We start from the raw sequence: 19,115 nt of genomic DNA on the forward strand, positions 1-19,115 counted from the left end.
ATACATATACATATACATATACATATACATATACATATACATATACATATACATATACATATACATTCTCCCCCAAACTCCCCTCCCATCAAAGCTGCCACATAACATTGAGCAGAATTCCATGTTCTATACAGTAAGTCCTGGTTGGTTATCCATTTTAAATATTATACTTCATTTTTACTTTGACAGTCTTTTTAAGTTAAACATCACAGTGTTGTGTTCAAACTGCATTAGCATTGTTTTGAGGAAAGTAACATAATATTAGTATTGATAGAATATTCACCTTATCAAACATAAACACCTTTGAATTTTGATACTAGGAATAAAGCTGTAAATGGAAGACTCACTTTCTTTAAAAAGTAATTAATATAAAACTTAAAAGCAATGTTATATACATACATATGACATTCATGGTTTATTCTTATTGCCATTTATAACTTGCTTTTGAATTGACGTCCAATTTCTACAGGGAATGTTAGTAAAATTAGTAAATTCATGTGTGCTTGATTCCTGAAATCTGATGACCATGGTAAATGGATCTCATTCATTCTCCCTTTGTAATAATATTCTGAATTCTATACAACAGGAAACCTATACTAAAGAATTGTTTTATCAGTTTTCAATTTTAGCCAGCAAATAAAAGGTGCTGTGGGCTTCTCTGGGGGCTCAATGGTTAAGAATCCACGTGCAATGCAAGAGGCACAGATTCCATCTCGGTCAGGAAGCACCCCTGGAGAAGAAAATGGCAAGCCACTCCAATATTCTTGCCTGAGAAGTTTCATGGAAGAGGAACCTGGTTGTCTACTGTCATGGGGTTACAAAAATGTTGGACTTGACTTAGCAACTAAACAGCATCAGCAACAATAAAGTGCTGCAAAGAATAAATTTAAAAAAAAACAGTAAGAAAAAAAGGAGGGCATAATAAGGATGAGTCTTGACATTTCTGTTACTTCTTAATTAGTTACATATCTTTATAGAAAATTATATTTAGAGTTCCTATTAAAATTTGTCATCCTCAGTTATAATATGCACAATGTGACGTGCTCAGCAACTTCAACCAGCATGAGAAGAGTTGAGAAACCTGTATTCTACTTCCTTTTCTCCAACAATTAATGAGCAAATCACTGAAATTCTCTGCAATTAGTGTTCTGCAGCTATCAGTGAGAAGTTTGAGGCAGATTACAATCAAACATATTTACGCCTTATAAAATCAGTAATTCTTTGACAATGATTATCTTGATTATCTTACTGTTATTGAAAAAAGAAAATAAATTTTTATCTGAAGTTCTTCAGTGGGTTGCTGACAATGGTTGAGTAAGCAAGTTAGAGAAACAGTGGAAGGAATTACTCAGGAATGGATGATATATTTTAAAAATGCAAGAGTCCTAGAACTTTAACCCTGGATACACTTTGATGTTGTTGTTGTTCAGTCACTCAGTCGTGTTCAACTCTTTGCAGCCCCATGGACTGCAGCACACCAGGCTTCCCTGTCCTTCACTCTCTCAACACAGTCGTGTCCAACTCTTAGCAACCCCATGGACTGCAGCCTACCAGGCTCCTCCGTCCATGGAATTCTCCATGCAAGAGTACTGGAGTGGGGTGCCATTGCCTTCTCTGTTTACTCTATGCAGACTATTTATATCACCATATAATTGATTTTCCCAATTGCTTTTAATTTTAATAATCAAAGTGACTTTGGCCCTATTTTTTGTTATGTAGTCATTCAAAATAGTAAGAGCATTTTTAAAAGCTCCTTATTTATAGGCAGTTTATGTGGCTAAAATATGATTAGAAAAAAAATAAAAGCATATGAGAGAAGAAAAATAGGATAGAGCTTAAATGGTATAGGGCTAAGACTAGTACAAAAAGGCAAACTACAGTAGCTGATACCATTAAAAGAGAAAAGGGTTAGTTGCTTAGTCTTGTAGGACTCTTTTGGAGCACCTGCACTGTCTTTCCCAGCTACAATATGTATATTTTTAAGACACAAGTAAGGTCCGTCTAGTCAAGGCTATGGTTTTTCCTGTGGTCATGTATGGATGTGAGAGTTGGACTGTGAAGAAAGCTGAGTGCCAAAGAATTGATGCTTTTGAACTGTGGTGTTGGAGAAGACTCTTGAGAGTCCCTTGGACTGCAAGGAGATCCAACCAGTCCATTCTGAAGGAGATCAACCCTGGGATTTCTTTGGAAGGACTGATGCTAAAGCTGAAACTCCAGTACTTTGGCCACCTCATGCGGAGAGTTGACTCATTGGAAAAGACTTTGATGCTGGGAGGGATTGGGGGCAGGAGGAGAAGAGGACGACAGAGGATGAGATGGCTGGATGGCATCACTGACTCGATGGACGTGAGTCTGAGTGAACTCCAGGAGTTGGTGATGGACAGGGAGGCCTGGCGTGCTGCAATTCATGGGGTCACAAAGAGTCGGGCATGACTGAGCGACTGAACTGAACTGAACTGAACCTTAACACTGAGAATAGGCCAGTGGAAGAAGTCATTACATCTACTTAGCAGGCTGTTATAGAGAATTAGTATGTGACATAACACACTGTCTTTAGTGTGAAGACAAGCCTTAGGGTCATCAGAATTATAGGCTATCTATATTTTCATGACACTGAGAATTGTATAACTAATCAAGTTTCTATTTTTGACTCACTGCTAAAAAGTTTAGAACCACATTTGGGATTTACCTGTTGGCAAGAGTGTAAGCTGGGGGCTCTCCCAGTGACTCAGATGATAAAGAGTCTGCCTGCAATATGGAGACCTAGGTTTAATCCCTGGATCGGGAAGATCCCCTGCAGAAGGAAATGGCAACAACCCTCTCCAGTATTCTTTCCTGGAGAATCCCATGGACAGAGGAGCCTGGCGGGTGGCGGTTGTTGTTCAGTCACTAAGTCATGTCTGACTCTTTGCAACCCCAAGGACTATAGCACACCAGGCTTTCCTGTCCTTCATGGTCTCCCAGAGTTTGCTCAAACTCATGTCTGTTTAGTCAGGGATGCCATCCAACCATCTATCCTCTGTTGCCCTCTTCTCCTCTTGCCCTCAATCTTTCCTAGCATGCCCTATTTTCTCCTCTAGACTGAAACTTCCTGAAGGACAGGGACTCTGCCTGGTTCATCTCTGTCTCTCCTCAGATTGACTGAGTGTTTGTGGAGGCTAAGAACAGATGCTGAGAACATCCACATTTAAGTGGCCAGAGGAGATTCAAGGAAAGGATAAACAAAGAGTGATCAGAGAGGTGGAGGTGACTGAATCCAGAGCACCCAACAAAAGTCAAGGGAGAAGAAAGTTCCAATGAAAAGCTTGTCAGTGGGACCAATTACCAAACAACGGGTTCTCAAATAGGAAAACTGAGGAAAGGATTTGACAGTGAAAGAAGAGCATTTTAGAATTTGATATCCTGAAACCCAAAATGAATGCTAAGCAATGTCACTGGTCTCTTGAATTTCCTGAGTGGCCTTAGTTCTGGCAGTTATGAACATTTCTTTTAACAATAAGGCCAATTTGGGAAAAAATTAAGTGTTTATGGGCTATTTTTTCATTCGAAATTAAAATAGCTTTTTCAGTGGCTCCTATGCAGACAAAAGGTCAATTCTTATAAATTGGACTGCCTTTTATTTGAAGGGAAAGGACTTTCCAGTTGGCGCTAGTTGTAAAGAATCCACCCATCAATGCAGGAGATGTAAAGTGATCTGGGCTCGATCTCTGGGTCAGGAAGATTCTCTGAAGGAGGGCATGGCAACCCATTCCAGTATTCTTGCCTGGAGAATCCCTTGGACAGAGGAGCCTGTCTGGCTACAGTCCATAGACGCACAAAGAGTCAGACATAGCTGAAGCAACTAAACATGCACACACAAGAGGAAGGCTACAGGGCTTTCAGAACTCAAAAATTCAGATGAGGCAGAATAGAGAAGCACCAGAATAAAGGCCTCCCTAAGGTGCACTACTCATTTCATCTTCAAATAAAGGTTTGTGGGCTCATCCTTTCATTTCAGATGGGGTAGCTTTGGCTCCCTTGAGGTTAAAAACAAGCTAGCAGGGGCACTGTGGCTAAATCAGTTCATTTAGTTCAGGGCAATAGTAATGAACCCTTATTATTTCCCCAGCGCTACATAGGCACTGAGAAAGGCAATTATTCTGAATCTTTCCCCTCCTGCCTTTTTCTAACCCAGACCTCCCTCATCTGTAGACATAAAGCTTCCTGTCTCAGTGGGTTGTCCTCAAGCTCACCTCCTGAGCCATATGCCCCAATCTCTGTTTTTTTTTAAACACATAGGCTGCTTTGGAAATTCTGTCATGAAGCTGGGATGGTTCATCACAGGTCCTGAACCATAGGATACACAAAGAACACTTTATCCCTGCTAATTTGGAATAGTAAAATGCAGAATACAAAAGAGGGAATTGGTTTGGGCTTAGGGAGTATATCAAATTTCCCAAAGGGGATCCTACAAGAGTTAGATTAAAATACACAAATTAAACTTACAGGAGGAAAGTCTTCATCACACTAAATGTCTTCTGCTATAATGAAGTCAGGTTATCAACTGGAGTATGTGTTCATTCTTCATTTAAGCATCTAATTTTATATTTTTAGCAACTGTTGATCAAGTTCTAGATACAAGGTGCTGTTCATGGAAAACAAAGGAAAATGCAAGATTCGTTTTCTGATGAGCAGGAAAGAACCTAGAGGAGGGGGGAATGCTGATGATGACAGAAGAGGCATAGGGAGGGAGGCAGCTATAAGAAAGAAATGAAAGAATAGATGGGGAGACATTGCCGATGCAAAATAACCTCATCCTCTTGATTTAGTGATTATGGAATGAAAGAAAGCGAGATGAAGAAGCATTAGTGAAAGTGGTGACAAAATTCATTCAAGAAGAGGAGGTGGTGGGAGAAGCTGGGGGAGTCGCTGAGCTGATGCGTTCACCTTGGAGTGTGTCTGGCTTGAGATGTCACCATGGCCTACAGTGAGGCTTCCTGTGCGTGCTAAGTTGCTTCAGTCCTGTCTGACCCTGAAACCCTATGGACTGTAGCTCACCAGCCTCCTCTGTCCATGGGATTCCCCAGGCAAGAATACTGCAGTGGGTTGCCATTTCCTTCTCCAGGGGATCTTCCCGACCCAGGGATAGAACCCATATCTCTTATGACTCCTGCAATGGCAGGCAGGTTCTTTATTACTTGTGCCACCTGGGAGTGAGACTTCCCAGACTTCTGAAAAGGAGATTAGTAAAAGGATGGGGGTAAAAATCAAATTTCTAGGATTTACCATGAGTGAGCAAACTCCAGGAGATAGTGAAGGACAGGGAAACCTGGCATGCTGCTGTTCATGGGATCACAGAGAATTGAACACAACTTAGTGATTGAACAATAGCAAGTAGGCACGCTTAGTCCTGACTAATATTTTGGAGAGGATTGGTGGAAGAATAAATATGATGAACAGAACAGCCATTTTAATCGGTGTTGGAGTTGGTGCTGAGAATATATACCAAAAATTGAAAAACATTGTATAAATAGTTTCTAAATGTGCTATAAAATATAGTGGAAGGAATGGACATTATAAAGCTTTCAGTATAGTTTTCAGTGGTGTTATAATAGTTTCACTCAAAAATATTCAGTTTAAATGGATTTCTGCAATTTAGCAATCTTCCTAACTTTGTGATTTTATAAAATGAATGGATACTGGAATTGACTATGCCAAATACATTACTTTAAAATTGTCAAATCAGTTTATTTGCTATCCTTAATTTTCCTCCTTCCACCAACCATTGAACTGTACATTTGGGGACTTTCAGATTACAATCAGTGGACAGTTTTTTACAGGCAGACATGTATCATAAGACTATATGATGAAGAGTTGTGTGCAAAAAGAGATTGACTGGACATTTCCTATTTTGAGATGTAGGCATTGATAAGCCAATGAAATCAAAAGCACAACGAAGTAATCTTATTCATATTTTGACTTCTACTATCATTTAAAACTGGGTTTTTGAAGTCCTGGAGAAGAAATCAGGCTCGTTAGAGTTTGCTAAAAAAAAACACTTGTGTGAGGTGAAATTGAGGAAAACAACATTAGACTAAGTTTGTCAGAATATGGAAGTAGCAGAGCTGGTGGGGATTTGCCGGGAAGTCAGGACATAATGCCACAGGAGAAAAAATAAATGTAGGATTCATTCTGCTATGTTAATGAGACCACACCTGTAATAACTCATTCAGTGTGGGATTCGTCTAATGAAAATGAACATCTAGGAAACTGGAAATAGTTCAGAGACAAGCAATAAGGATGATTAAGGGTCTGGAGAGACTGAACTGAAACCAGATTAAAAGGCCTTACATTTGTTTAATGTGGCTAACAGATGACTAAAAGTGGGCATGATATCTGTTTATAAACATCTGAAAGTTGGGTGTAAACACGAAAGATAGAGTAGGATTGCATAATATGGTACTAAAAGGATTTGACTTGAGAAAAAATTTCGAGAGAATTGAAAAGTAAATATAATGAAGCTGTCTCCCAGAGAGTGTGCGTTTCCTTTTCTTTAGAGACTCAGCTAAGAATGAGGAAGTTTAGCAGAGAGCCCAGCACAAGAGAATGACCCAACAGGTCCCCTGCAGATCCGATTTCCTCATTTTCACAAACCAGTAGAAAACCTTTTTAAGCTTGATCTGTTTGTACAAAATTACTCAGAAAATGTGTTTGTTTATAGATTTTAGAAAACCAGGAGCACAGAACTTTAGACTTCTGGGCAATCATGTTTTATCTTTATTTGTTCTGTTATTGGCAAAGTAGTAGAGAAAACAGTGTTAAATCTAATCTAGCTCCTGATTGTTGTTGTTTAGTCGCTAAGTCTTATTGGACTCTTTTGAGATCCCATGGACTGTAGTAGCCCACCAGCCTCCTCTGCCCATAGGATTTTCCAGGCAAGAATACTGGAGTGGGTTGCCATTTCCTTCTCCAGGGGATCTTCCTGACCCAGGGATAGAACCTGTGTCTCCTGCATTGGCAGGCAGATTCTTTACCACTGAGCCACCATGTGGAAGCTCACTCTCCCAAAGCTCAAAGGATTTGGCTTAAAATGTTTGAGACAATTACCGAATGACTTTATTTTTTAAGAATTGTGTATACGTCCAGCTGGGCTTTAAATGTACCAAAAATGAGTAATTTAAGAGATCTATTCTGGGATTATTTCTACAAGCATCCAGTCTTCTGTCTTCTTTTTTGGTGAATGTAGTATTGAAAACAAGCAGGACTCTATAGGGTCCTCTGAGATACAAATCCTTTCTATGTCCCCTGTTTCTTGTTTGTGGGTATTAGGCTTCATTCAGTCTCCTAAGACCTTTCCTGAATTCCAAACTGTGACCCTTCTCCTTGTTTGGCCCTGGAATAAACCTTTCTCTACTCCAAACTCTGAGTTTCAGTCAGTCTGGTGTCTGGTACATGAACTTGTGTTCAGTAAGTGTCTTATTCCATTTTCTAGCATAACGTTTGTCCTTACTAAAGTGATGGAATGGTTTCCCCTTAAGGTTACTTTAAAATAAAATTAAAATTAAAATAAAGTTTTGGACTATGAGCTCATAGAGGGCTTTGATTTTTTTAATTTGACTTACATGCACCAACCTAGATAGCATATTCAAAAGCAGAGACATTACTTTGCCAACTAAGGTCTGTCTAGTCAAGGCTATGGTTTTTCCAGTGGTCATGTATGGATGTGAGAGTTGGACTGTGAAGAAAGCTGAGTGCCGAAGAACTGATGCTTTTGAACTGTGGTGTTGGAGAAGACTCTTGAGAGTCCCTTGGACTGCAAGGAGATCCAACCAGTTCATTCTAAAGGAGATCAGTCCTGGGTGTTCTTTGGAAGGAATGATGCTAAAGCTGAAACTCCAGTACTTTGGCCACCTCATGCAAAGAGTTGACTCATTGGAAAAGACTCTGATGCTGAGAGGGGTTGGGAGCAGGGGGAAAAGGGGACGACAGAGGATGAGATGGCTGAATGGCATCACCAACTCGATGGATGTAGGTTTGGGTGAACTCTGGGAGTTGGTGATGGACAGGAGGCCTGGCGTGCTGCGATTCATGGGGTCTCAAAGAGTCGGACATGACTGAGCGACTGAACTGAACTGAACACGCAAACCAATGCCAGAACAGTGCCATGCACACTTTAAAAATAAATAATAGATGATAACTGCAGGAAGGGTTGGTTAAAGGACTTTTTAATAAGTGAATTTTTTATTTCCACCAGTTTACACTATAAAGTCATCTTTATTTTTATCCCCCCACAACAAATATCCTTTTTCAGATGAAATTATACATTCAAGGATACTCTGATTTCCTGGTTCATGTCATTTCAAACCTTCTAGTGTTTCTGAATCACTTCCAGACTTTTCCAGCAGATTTCATACTTCAAAATTTTCCTCCCTGGATATCATTTCAGGCTGTTTGAGCTTCTCCCAATGATCTGTCTTCCTCTCCTCATTGCCTTGTAGAACTCTGTTGGGTGCAGTACCAGACTGCACCAATAGATGCTGCCACTTCAGTTGGAAAGTTTCTTTTTCAGAGGTTAAGGTTTAAGATTGTTGAGGGGTGATTCGGAAGGTAACTGCCTAAATTATCTTCCTTGAAAGTAATTTGATTTTTAATTGTGGGTTTATAAATTGTTCACATTTTACAAGTAAGATATTGAGAAAAATAATAAAATTAATTTTCAAAAGACACTTCAATTTCAAATACTTCAAGTATGGAAATAATTTACTAATACAATAATTCTAAATGTAATAGCTAAAAAAATTTGGACTCAACATTTCTCTACAGTGATGGAAAAGGAAGGCTAGAAAATATGTTTTGGAAAACTCAAGGGACACAAGGAGTGTAAATCTTTAAACCAGTGTTTCTCAAACTGGTGTCAGATAATTTTAGGTGGTACAAGATAATTTTTATTTCTGTAAAAATGACTCATTTGCAAGGTCATCCTCTATTCATGGCAAATTATATTGATTTTCCATTTATGATAATGATAAAAAGTTTCCTTTATCATATATAATTATATAATAAAAAACAGCTTAAAGAATAACATTGAGTTAACAGTATTAAAGATGATATGGCAATAATTATAAAAGTTATATTTAGTAGAAATGCTGGAAATAATGCCTTGTCTAAATAGGCAATACACTTTTGCCTATACAACTTTAAAATTATTAAATCTCTTGTGCTCAAATTATTTCAAAGGTGGACTGAAAACGTGAGATTTTATATTACTCCTGATGATATCTATGTAATATGTATAAATGAACTTGAAAGTACTAATAAGAAGTTAACTAATAGTGTGATATAATTCTAGTTTTTTTGAGGGAGGGTAACTTCTATAAAACGTATTCTTATGTAGATTATAAAAAATTATGTGGGAGCAAAGTAACTTGAAAGTAAGATCAGTATTGCTGAAAATATGATTTTAGGAGTGAGTAAAGAGTTACTCATCGGGAAAGACTCTGATGCTGGGAGGGGTTGGGGGCAGGAGGAGAAGGGGACGACCGAGGATGAGATGGCTGGATGGCATCACTGACTCGATGGACATGAGTCTGAGTGAATTCTGGGAGTTGGTGATGGACAGGGAGGCCTGGCGTGCTGCGATTCATGGGGTCGCAAAGAGTCGGACAGGACTGAACGACTGAACTGAACTGAACTGAAAGCAACATGCTGAAAACCTGTATCTGTGTGGACATGCTGTACTAAAGTATGAATTTTTATTTTATCCAAATTATGCATCTTCTCACTTTTATATAGAGGTCAAACTAAGACATAATGTTTCATACAAAAAATGAAATGTAAAAATCTGTGGCCTTAGGAGGAGAGTAGTACATTCAGCCTTGTACTTAATTTTTACTTGATAATTACTATAGTTGCTGAGCATTCCTAGACAATGAATGGTTGACAAAACATTTAAATTGCATATTTTGCCTGTAGCATATAAACTGTACTAAAATAATTACTATTTTTCCTCACTACTACCACTACTAATAATAGCATGACAGTGGCTAGGAGTGGCCTTTGCGGTTACACAGAAGCTGGTTTGAATCTTAGGTCTGCCATTTATTAGGAAGTTGCTAAAAATTCTGAGCCCTTATTTCCTCACCTGTAAAATGAGGAAATTAAGACTTGCAAAGTTAACTGAATCTAGCCATGAATATTTCCCTCTTAAGTGTATAGGAGCTGGCATCCTTCAGGCCAAAATGTGCTCTTATCTAGATCATGGTTCAAATCCCCTTTGAGCCAAACCCACTGCCAAAAGCCCTTCTACCTTGAGAACCAGAAAAGGAAACAAGCCTGGCAGTGCCTAAGCCCTCCAAAATAAATCCGTAGGAAAGAACACCCAGTGAGTGATGAGTGCAGCAATGAGTACATTTATCAGTTTAAATTTACAACTTCACCTTTCCCATTGCCTATTAATTATTGTACATAATTCCCCACTGATCAAAAAATAAGTTGATTGCTTTTGAACTCGACGGTGTCCGTGTCCATTGCTGAAGACTCAGGTGAAGCAGAGGGTGAAATTTTTTCCTGAACTTTATGCAAAATATAATTCGGTTGATAATATATCGAAACTAAACTTTCTTTGGGTGTCATTCCTACTAGTTTACTTGTAAGCTCTGGGGTTGTGGCTCAGGCAGTTTGAAGGGCTGCTTGTTGAATAATAGACTTTGTGTTTATAGAGGCTACTGGGTTTATCTTTGGGAACATTCCTTGGGTTTCTTTTGGCCTCAGTTTCCTTATCTCTTATACAGGATTAAATAACCACCACAGAGATGTGAAAATTATATGAACACACGTGTACCATAAGTGACCAGTGCAATGACTGCCACTCAGTAAATTCTCAACAAATCAAAACACTTTTAATCAATGTGACAACGAAAGATGTTCCTAACTTTGACAATAGGTTTTACCGAAGAGGTGATGATATGGATGCAAAATTTATGTACTGTTGCTTGTCAACTTTGCTCAGATCTCGGGTTATGATCTCCACATGGGTGCATATAGAATATTAGATCCTACGTGGGTGTATCTTGCATGCGCAGAAGGCTTACGCAGGAAATGTCGCTTCAGCAATGTGCCTGGGGAGGCTCTGACGCTGTCTTGGAAGTCGGTCGTCGCAGCCTGACCTTTGGGCGTCTGGGAGGGATGCCTACCTGCGCCCAGCGCTGGACGGGGGCCCAGGCCCTTTCCAGCACAGCTATCCCCACACTGCTCACTCCTCGTGCCTCGCATACATCTTCACGGAAAGGAGTATTTCCTCCGTTCAAAGTTCCCCAGTCCGACGTGGGGTGTTTTGTACTTTACGTAGTTCCAAGTAGGCGAAGTTCCTTCTTTCTTCTCCCTGGGGGTAAGTGGAAAGGAGTCCCGCTGGGCGCCCGAAGTCGTCCACACCGGGGATCGGGTAGCGACCGAGTTAGAGACAACTGGGGTGGGGGGTTGCTGCCGGGCAGAAGCAGGTGGGCACAAACTGCGGTTCCCCGGTCCGGGGAGGGGACTGCGACCGCGGGTCCCTCCCCTCCACCCGGAGGTGGCTGCAGCCGGCGCCCGGCCAGTGGGGGCGGGGTGGGGGCGGCGCGGAGGGCGCGGAGATTACCGCGGCGCCACCGGGGACGCCCAGGGCCCCCGAGTGGTGCCCACGCGGGATCGCGAGCGATGACAACAGGCCATCGCCCGAGGTCGAATAAAAAGGAGTCGCTTTCCCGGGTGCCGCCGCCCCGCCACAGCCTGACCCCGGGGTTGGGGGGTGCCCCCGGCGGCCTCCAGTGGCCGCGGGCGCCGGCGTCCCCCGCCCCCACCCCGCGCGCAAGTGCGAGGCTGCCCGCCGTGCGGCGCACGCTCCGCCGCTCCCGGCTTCCGCGCACAACTTCGAGCCTGGCTGCGTGAAGCTGTCGCTCCCGCTTCGGAGCGGGAGAGAGCCTGCAGAAAAGCCTGGCCGTGTGGACCGCGGTGGCTGGGCGCGCGCTCTCTTTTTCTTTTCTTCTACTTTTTTTTTTTTTCCTGTCGCCATCGGGAGTTTTGGCTCCTCTCCTTTCCTCCTCCCCCTCGTAGCCGCTTCTCCCCCCGCCCCGTCTCTCCCCCACTGGTGTACGCTATTTGTTGGAGGTGGGGGGGGTGGCCGAAGGGGATGTCCTCTTTTCACCAGAGGCATAGCGTGAAGGCGAAACTTCAACACTGGAAGGAAAGAGAATAAATACGTAAATACGGACGCACAGATCTGTTGCTGGGGGAGTCACTTGGACTTTGGGATCCTGAGACGGTCCGGGCGGCAGGAGGTGAGTGCCTCTTCTTCCGACCCTCTGTCCCGGGGTCCGCGTTTCAGGGATCCCGCAAACTCTCCCGGGAGAGTGCGCGCGGCTGCGCCGGGAGCGAGAAGCGATGAGCGCTCTGCGGGAAGGTGTGTGGGCCCCGGGGTCCCCGCGGTCGCTCCATTGCTGAGTACCCCCAGCCAAAGGGCCCGGGCGGCTCGGAGTGACTTGGTGTGTTCTGCCCTGGAGGACGCCCTGGAGCCCCGAGGGTCCCTGCAGAGCCTTTTTGTGCCTCGCGGAGCCCTCGCGGAACAGGACGCGCAGCTCCATACCTGCACTCTATTCCCGCCTCTCAGCGGTGCGCGCCCCTGGGTCTCTCCTGCTTCCTTCTTGTGACATTTGTTACTTTGCCTAGTAGCCCCTAGATGTGCCAGATGCAAGGATGCTGACCCAGGTCCCATAGAGGGCCCCAGGCGCCTGGGGTTTTCGCGGTGCTGGGTGCGTGTGTACGTTTAACGCTTGTGTTCTAAACTCAAGGCACCAACCGGGCTGTTGGGCTGCGGCCGTCCCCCTTTCATAGTTTTTATGTGGCGTGGGCCGAATGTCTCTTGCCGTTTCCCAGGGTCTGTGAAACGAGAGGCGCCTTTTCAGAGGACACGCGTTCATTGGCCCGGGACGCGGATGCCGCGAGGAATCCTAACTTCTCCAAACGGAAAGACCTGACCCGGGTCGGGGGTAGCAGGTTTTCTCCTTACAAAACCTGCAGTGTCTGGGGTGGCTGTGGGGCTTGAAAGGGCTCGACGCTTTAGCGTCGTTAAGCGAGATTTGGAAATAGATCGTGTGTGTGCTTGTTTTATTTTGCGCCGCACGGCAGCCAGAACTTTCGTTGGTAGCGCTTGCAAGATGTCTCTTTCTTTTGTAAACAGTATTCGGAACAGCTTGGAGCAATTAGGGAATTTGCCGTCCGAGTGCCACGGCTGAGAGGTGGCGAAACCAGAGAGCACGATTTAAGTTTTGTGATCCCTTTCCTAGTTGGGGTGGCAGCGTCTCCCCTCTCCACCACCTCTCTTTCTCCTGCCCTTGAAAGCTAACGGGGTTTGTGTCAGGCGTGAGTGAGTGTGTGGGAGGATGTTGTTTGGAGCGCATTTCTCTCTCCTCGCCGCCGGCGTCTGTCCTCTGCACTGTCCAGCGGGCAGTCATTCATGAATCCTCATCCGAGGGCAGTGGAGGAAGGTGCAGGTCCTTCGGCCCTTTCTGCCAAGGTGGAGAATAGCGACGGGGCGTGTGTTTTGGTTTCAGAGCAGTTCCACGTGGAGCACCTCCGTGTGCGTGTGTGTTGTGTACTTGATCTGTGAGGAGGTAACAGGAGGCTCGTGTTCAAACCCAGTGGGCCGTTGGCCATTAATTTGCTTTCCTGGCTGTCATTACAGACACTTCCAAAATCTGATACCTAAGAGAACCAACAGGTTAGGTTTCACATTAAGAGCTCATACTTAACAGTTTTCTTTCTCCCTTACCCCTTTTGGCTTGGCACCCTGGGATCAACGTAATTGATGGAGCAGAAACACGTCTTCTCGAATATGGCAATTTTGTTCCTCTTCTCTGCGGCTACTTTTTGCACTCTCGGGCGTCTGTCAGCTTCACTACGCGCTCCGTCTGGACTTAGATTGGAGTCTTAGGAGCATTTAAGGACCATGGGTTCCTCTTCCACAGCTCCTGAAGTTTGATTTATACGTCGATGACTGTTAGACTTGAAAGTTGAGGATGGTATTTTGTCTGTTGCATTTTTAGTTTTATTTCAAAACCGCCACAGCAGAAGGATTATACTTGATAACTTTACCCGGGTAGAATTAGGCTTGTCTCCCCCCACCTCTTTATTTTTTAAAAATTATTTCTAGCCAATTTATAGCTGAGGAACGAAAAACTAGGAAGGGGGTTGGGAAGCGAGAGAATCCTAAAACAAAATGTTTGATACATAGCAGGGTGTGGTATAACCTTATCCCAAGAAATAGATAGCAATAGTAAGAACAGGAAACTACTCTGTGTGGAGCTAGGCTGCTGGAATCTGATTTTTATGGTAACGATACCAAATGCAGTATAACTACATTCATTTTTTTATTGTTATTATAAACCATAAAAATACTTTGTTCCGCCTCATTAAAAGTTGTAAGCCATTCAGAGTCAAATCACTTTTTTTTTCCCCCCAGAAATGGCTGTAGGAGAGGGTTAAAACCTTTGACAGTTATAGGTTTGAAAGTAATATAATTAGATTATCTGAAAACTGTTCCTTCCCACCCCCGATTATTAGGGATATATCCCTGCCTTTCATAATAGGTAAAGGTCTAAAATCAATAGGTTTTCAAGAGATAGTTTTCCTTTGCCAGTTATCTGAAAATGGTACATGTCAACCTAAGATCACCATAATTAGCAATTGTTTCACAATTATAACTGAAATTAAAAGATTTACTTGATTATTCTTTTTTATGAATAAGTATTATACAGGATATTAGAGACTTAATTTGTCTTTTACACAATAAAAATTTTATATATGCACATATTTAGAGAATATCTAAGTATTATGTTCAAGCTTAAAAAAAATACCCTGAGATTCATATAAAAAGAATTTTGTTTAAAAGCAATCATTATTCCTATTAAGAAATACAGATACTGCGTTCTGGAGGATTTGTAGAAGCCAGTTGAAAAATATTGTCTTTCGTCAAAGTTTCTTTTTTGAGGGCAGACTGGAGGATCAGTAGTTCATCATTTTGCTGTAATTTGTTTTTTCTTTCAAAAACCTCTTTGAGTTAAACAAAAAGAAAAATAAGACCTCCATTTCTGAAAGTTTCCTTTTTATTTATATTATGATTTGGGGTGTAAATAAATTTTACATAGCCACGGGAAATTAGGTGTTCAATTTCATGTTTTCAATCTCTGTTGCAAGCTCTAAATGACTGATGCCATGTCTAAAAATACATTTATGTGGCTTGGTATTTCATTTTAAAAAATTTTATGCACTGAAATGAAATTAGCCTGAAGTTTTAGAAAAGTAGAATGGTAGAAAACCCATGACTGTTATTATGAAAAGTTAGGATGTTAGGAAATTCACATTCTAACTTGCAAATTCACTTACTTCACCAGGTGGAAGCTCACACTTTTTATCTAGAATTCCAGAAGAGGGGAAATAATCCTTTTCAAGGCTTAGTGAAGTGTTAAGTAATTTAGTAGTGCAAGTATGTATTTTATTTTTCATTATCTTTTTTCCCTCTTTGAGGTAAATGCAGGAACACTGAACATTCAGTATAAGCAGGCCCCCCTTTATAAGAAGTTTATTCACCATAGTTCTGTATTGCAGCTGCTGGTCATATTTCATGGAGCTGTTAAAGCACTTAAAACCTAAAATTAGGTACTGTCTGGTTGTAAATATTTTAGATCACTCATCTAAGAAACAAATAGAAGAGTGTGTTATCAGAAGTAGATGTTCTGAATCCTCTCATTGAAGAGCAGAACAAAACACGTATCAAACACTTTGTTATTTTTTCAGTATATAATATAATCATGACAGTTTCTTTTTCAAGTGGATATTAGTCTTACATATTCTAAACTCTTATAAACTCTTGTCTCCCTGTAGAGTATCTTAAGTAATTGTATTCAGAAATACCACTGGGGGTTTTATTACAGCAGTTACTGGGTGAATGCAGTCCACACCAGGAAGAAGAGGATGACTTTCTTCAGTGTACCTGCTCCTCTCATGATTTTTTCCCGGTGAACTAAGAAATGACATGTTCTTTCAGGCACTCATTCTAGAGATGGGTGAGAGATGCAGCGGTGTATTTAATTGCAGTATGTGTGAGACTGCATTTTGCAGTCAGATGAGTTTTGTTGTAGGGGACACCGAAGATTAAGTTGTATGCAGAGTGAACTTGGCTTCACTTAGTTTGAACTTGAGTGGAAGAAAATAAACAAGAATCACATATTCCCAAGTAGTATAAGCAACTCTGATTGCTTTTAAGAGGTTTGCAGACTTTGTAAACATTACTGTCACCTAATATTGCTTGTGGCTCTGCACATTAGGATAGGCTTTGGTAATATACTGTTTTTCTCTTGAAGTTTGTGATTCTTACCATGTCCCATCCAGGTTTCTACTAGGAGAGTGGTACTGAAAATAAATATCACTACCCTTACTCCCCTAACTCCTTCCTCCTTCCAGAAAAAGGGATGAAACAGATGAATTTAAAAATAGAAACCATTTTAAGTTATCAAAACCACATTTATTAGGTGGTTTAAAACAGTTGCAGAGTGTGTACCTCTAAGTCTCACTGTAACCTTTTCTGTCATTGAAAGGTGCTAATTGATCTTAGGGCGCTGACATAATAGTATAGTTTGATATTTGAAACCTTTCGGCATTGGTCTGGCCCTTTTCTCACCCTGAGATTTCAGTGCATGGCTGATGAAGAGTAACATCATGTTATAATGTCAGGAATTCTAATTTTTTTCTCCATGTAAAACATTTTAATACAGCAACTGATATTCTTAAAGCTTTTATGTATGTGTAGTAAGTAAATTTATTTTAATGTACTTCTGGGAAAGAAGGGCTTATATTATATATTATCATGTTAAGGTTTTTAAATTTTTTTTCCACAGGTAAATTTTATTTTTAGATTGAAATTTTTAGGCAAAATCTGATTGCTATGATCACATTTGATTAGGTTCAAAGTGAACTTGCATTAAAGCAATGCAGAATAGCCATCTTGAAATTTCATATATGAAGTATATGTTCTTAAGTAAACGGAGATCTTACGGTATTTAAAAAAAAAAGTCACTTTAGTTTTTGTATAGTTGTAACCGTTCTGCTAGTGTGAGTAATTATGATTTTCACTATCAGTCATTATCATAGCCATCACATCATAGCTGACATTTACTGACTATTTATTTACGTTTTTTGCAAAAAAATTTAAGGTATTTATGCGTCTCAACTGTGCCATTTTTATTATTCCCATTTTACAGATGAGAAAACTGAGACTCAGTTATGCAGTAGAGTGGAGCCAGGATTTTAGCTCTGCAGCCTGAACCCTGATTCCCTACCCTTAAATGTTGCCCTAGACCATTTGCTCCCACCAGTCAAACCTGAGTTCATTTTAGGGGGTTCCCACACATTTTATTTTTATATTATTAGTTATATATTTATTTCTAAGATTACTAGGAATATATGTTAGATTTCAAATTAAACCTATATTTTCCTAGATAATGTTGTTTAAGGCAAAACCAGAAAAGGATTGAAGCAAAAACAAAAACAAAAGCAAACAATTAAAGCACCTATTTAAAGAAACATATTAAGTGACAGTGAACAAGTGCTAAGTTAAAATACCCAAAATCATGAAGGTTGATGGCAAAGGACTACAATTGGGAGAAACTGGTAGTCTAGAAGCCTCCCTAAACACTGAAAACTTCTGTCTAGATCTCTTCAATATTTGACTTACATGTAGTCTTTTCTTTTGCTTTTCGAGCCTTATCCTTTAGTTAGATGTTATCAGTTTTATAGTTTTTCTCTTTTTGCCTTAAGCTTGAATGCTCATTATGAATCTCAGATCTAGATGTTTCTGTCGAACCAACTAATGAGGACTGCGTAATGGATTTCTAAAGGCAAGCTGAAATGATAACAGGGCTCAGTTATATTTCAGAAATACTTTCAACTTACATAGATATCAGACTTTGCATTTTTGAGGTTTTCCTTAGGTGAACATCCTTGTTCTGCTGTTAATAATCTGTTTTATAACTTTAATGTAGTTTTCAAGGAAGCAGCGGTTTTTCTTTTGATTTACATATTTAGCCACAGAACCCTTCTTTCAAGTGAAAGCTAACACTAAGCCCACTAGAGAAAAGTCCACTGCCATCGTGAAGCAGGACGTGCGTGGCCTGCGAATCACTCACTAATCCTGTTTCCGACCATTGGTGCCTCCCCACGCCTCTGTAACGATCGTGCAGTTTGCAAAAAAACGAACCTTCTGACGAAAAGTCAGTTCAGAGTACCTCCTGCAGTCTGTAAGTATGTCATCCACTAAAAAACCAGAACAGAACAACAAGCAACTCTCAAACATGGCAAATTATCTCCCAGTGTAACACAGCGTCAAAAGGTGCGTCGGTTTACCCTTGCATACCCTTGGATATTCTTAGTTAACCTATCTGCAACTTTCAGTTTAGTACTGAGAAAATAAAAAGTAGTCAAAATGTTTCCCACATGGAATTACGGGTCTGAATAAGTCACATAGAATTTGTTCTTGCAAAGATTTGTTTGATTAGAGCATCTTTTTTTTTTTTTTTCTTCCTTTAAAGACGTGACAGAGACTCATCAGCAGTGGCATAAATTGACTTGACCTTAGATTTTCACATAAATTATTGCTCCCGTTTCTGTTATTCTTTCCTCCTTCCTTTTTAAAATGAAAGGGACATTTCTTGTGAAAGGCTACAATTAAATCATAAAAATTTACGTTCATATACCATTAAGTTTAATTCTGCTCACAAAAGCAATAGCATTAAATTTGAAATTCAATCCTTAATCAAGTAGGTCCACCACATAGCAAGAGGGCTTATTCTCTGCACGGTAATATACACAGTTCACAGGCCTCTGCATATACCCAGTGGAGGGATCTATTCATTACATTTCACTTCTGACTGAACTCCCTCAAGTTAGAGGATTTGAAAGGACCTGAATGTTCCGACTAAGAGATGGAATATTTCTAACTTAATGCATGCAGTATGTTGAAAGTGATGATGACTTGGAAAGTCCACAGGTCTCTGAATTAGCTAATTCTCTTCACTTCAGATTTTATATTTTAATGCAAATGTGTATTCACA

General features: G+C 40.8%; 1 protein-coding gene across 8 annotated transcripts in view; it reads left to right on the forward strand.

The window, feature by feature from the left end:
- EYA4 (EYA transcriptional coactivator and phosphatase 4) overlaps positions 1-19,115 on the forward strand; it is a 367,841-nt gene that overhangs the window by 34,847 nt on the left and 313,879 nt on the right. For 3 of the 8 annotated variants that reach the window (XM_040239257.1, XM_040239261.1, XM_040239263.1), the window contains exon 1: positions 11,869-12,290. The exons of 1 other annotated variant lie outside the window; for it this stretch is intronic. The gene's annotated coding sequence lies outside the window, so the exon portion shown is untranslated. Of the gene's footprint in view, positions 1-11,866; positions 12,291-19,115 lie in introns of those variants that run through there. 4 more of the 8 variants (XM_040239262.1, XM_040239265.1, XM_040239259.1 and 1 more) reach the window with 3 other exon arrangements.

Source organism: Oryx dammah, unplaced genomic scaffold, assembly GCF_014754425.2.
Source record: "Oryx dammah isolate SB20612 unplaced genomic scaffold, SCBI_Odam_1.1 HiC_scaffold_4, whole genome shotgun sequence".
In the NCBI taxonomy this organism is placed as follows: Eukaryota; Metazoa; Chordata; class Mammalia; order Artiodactyla; family Bovidae; genus Oryx; species Oryx dammah.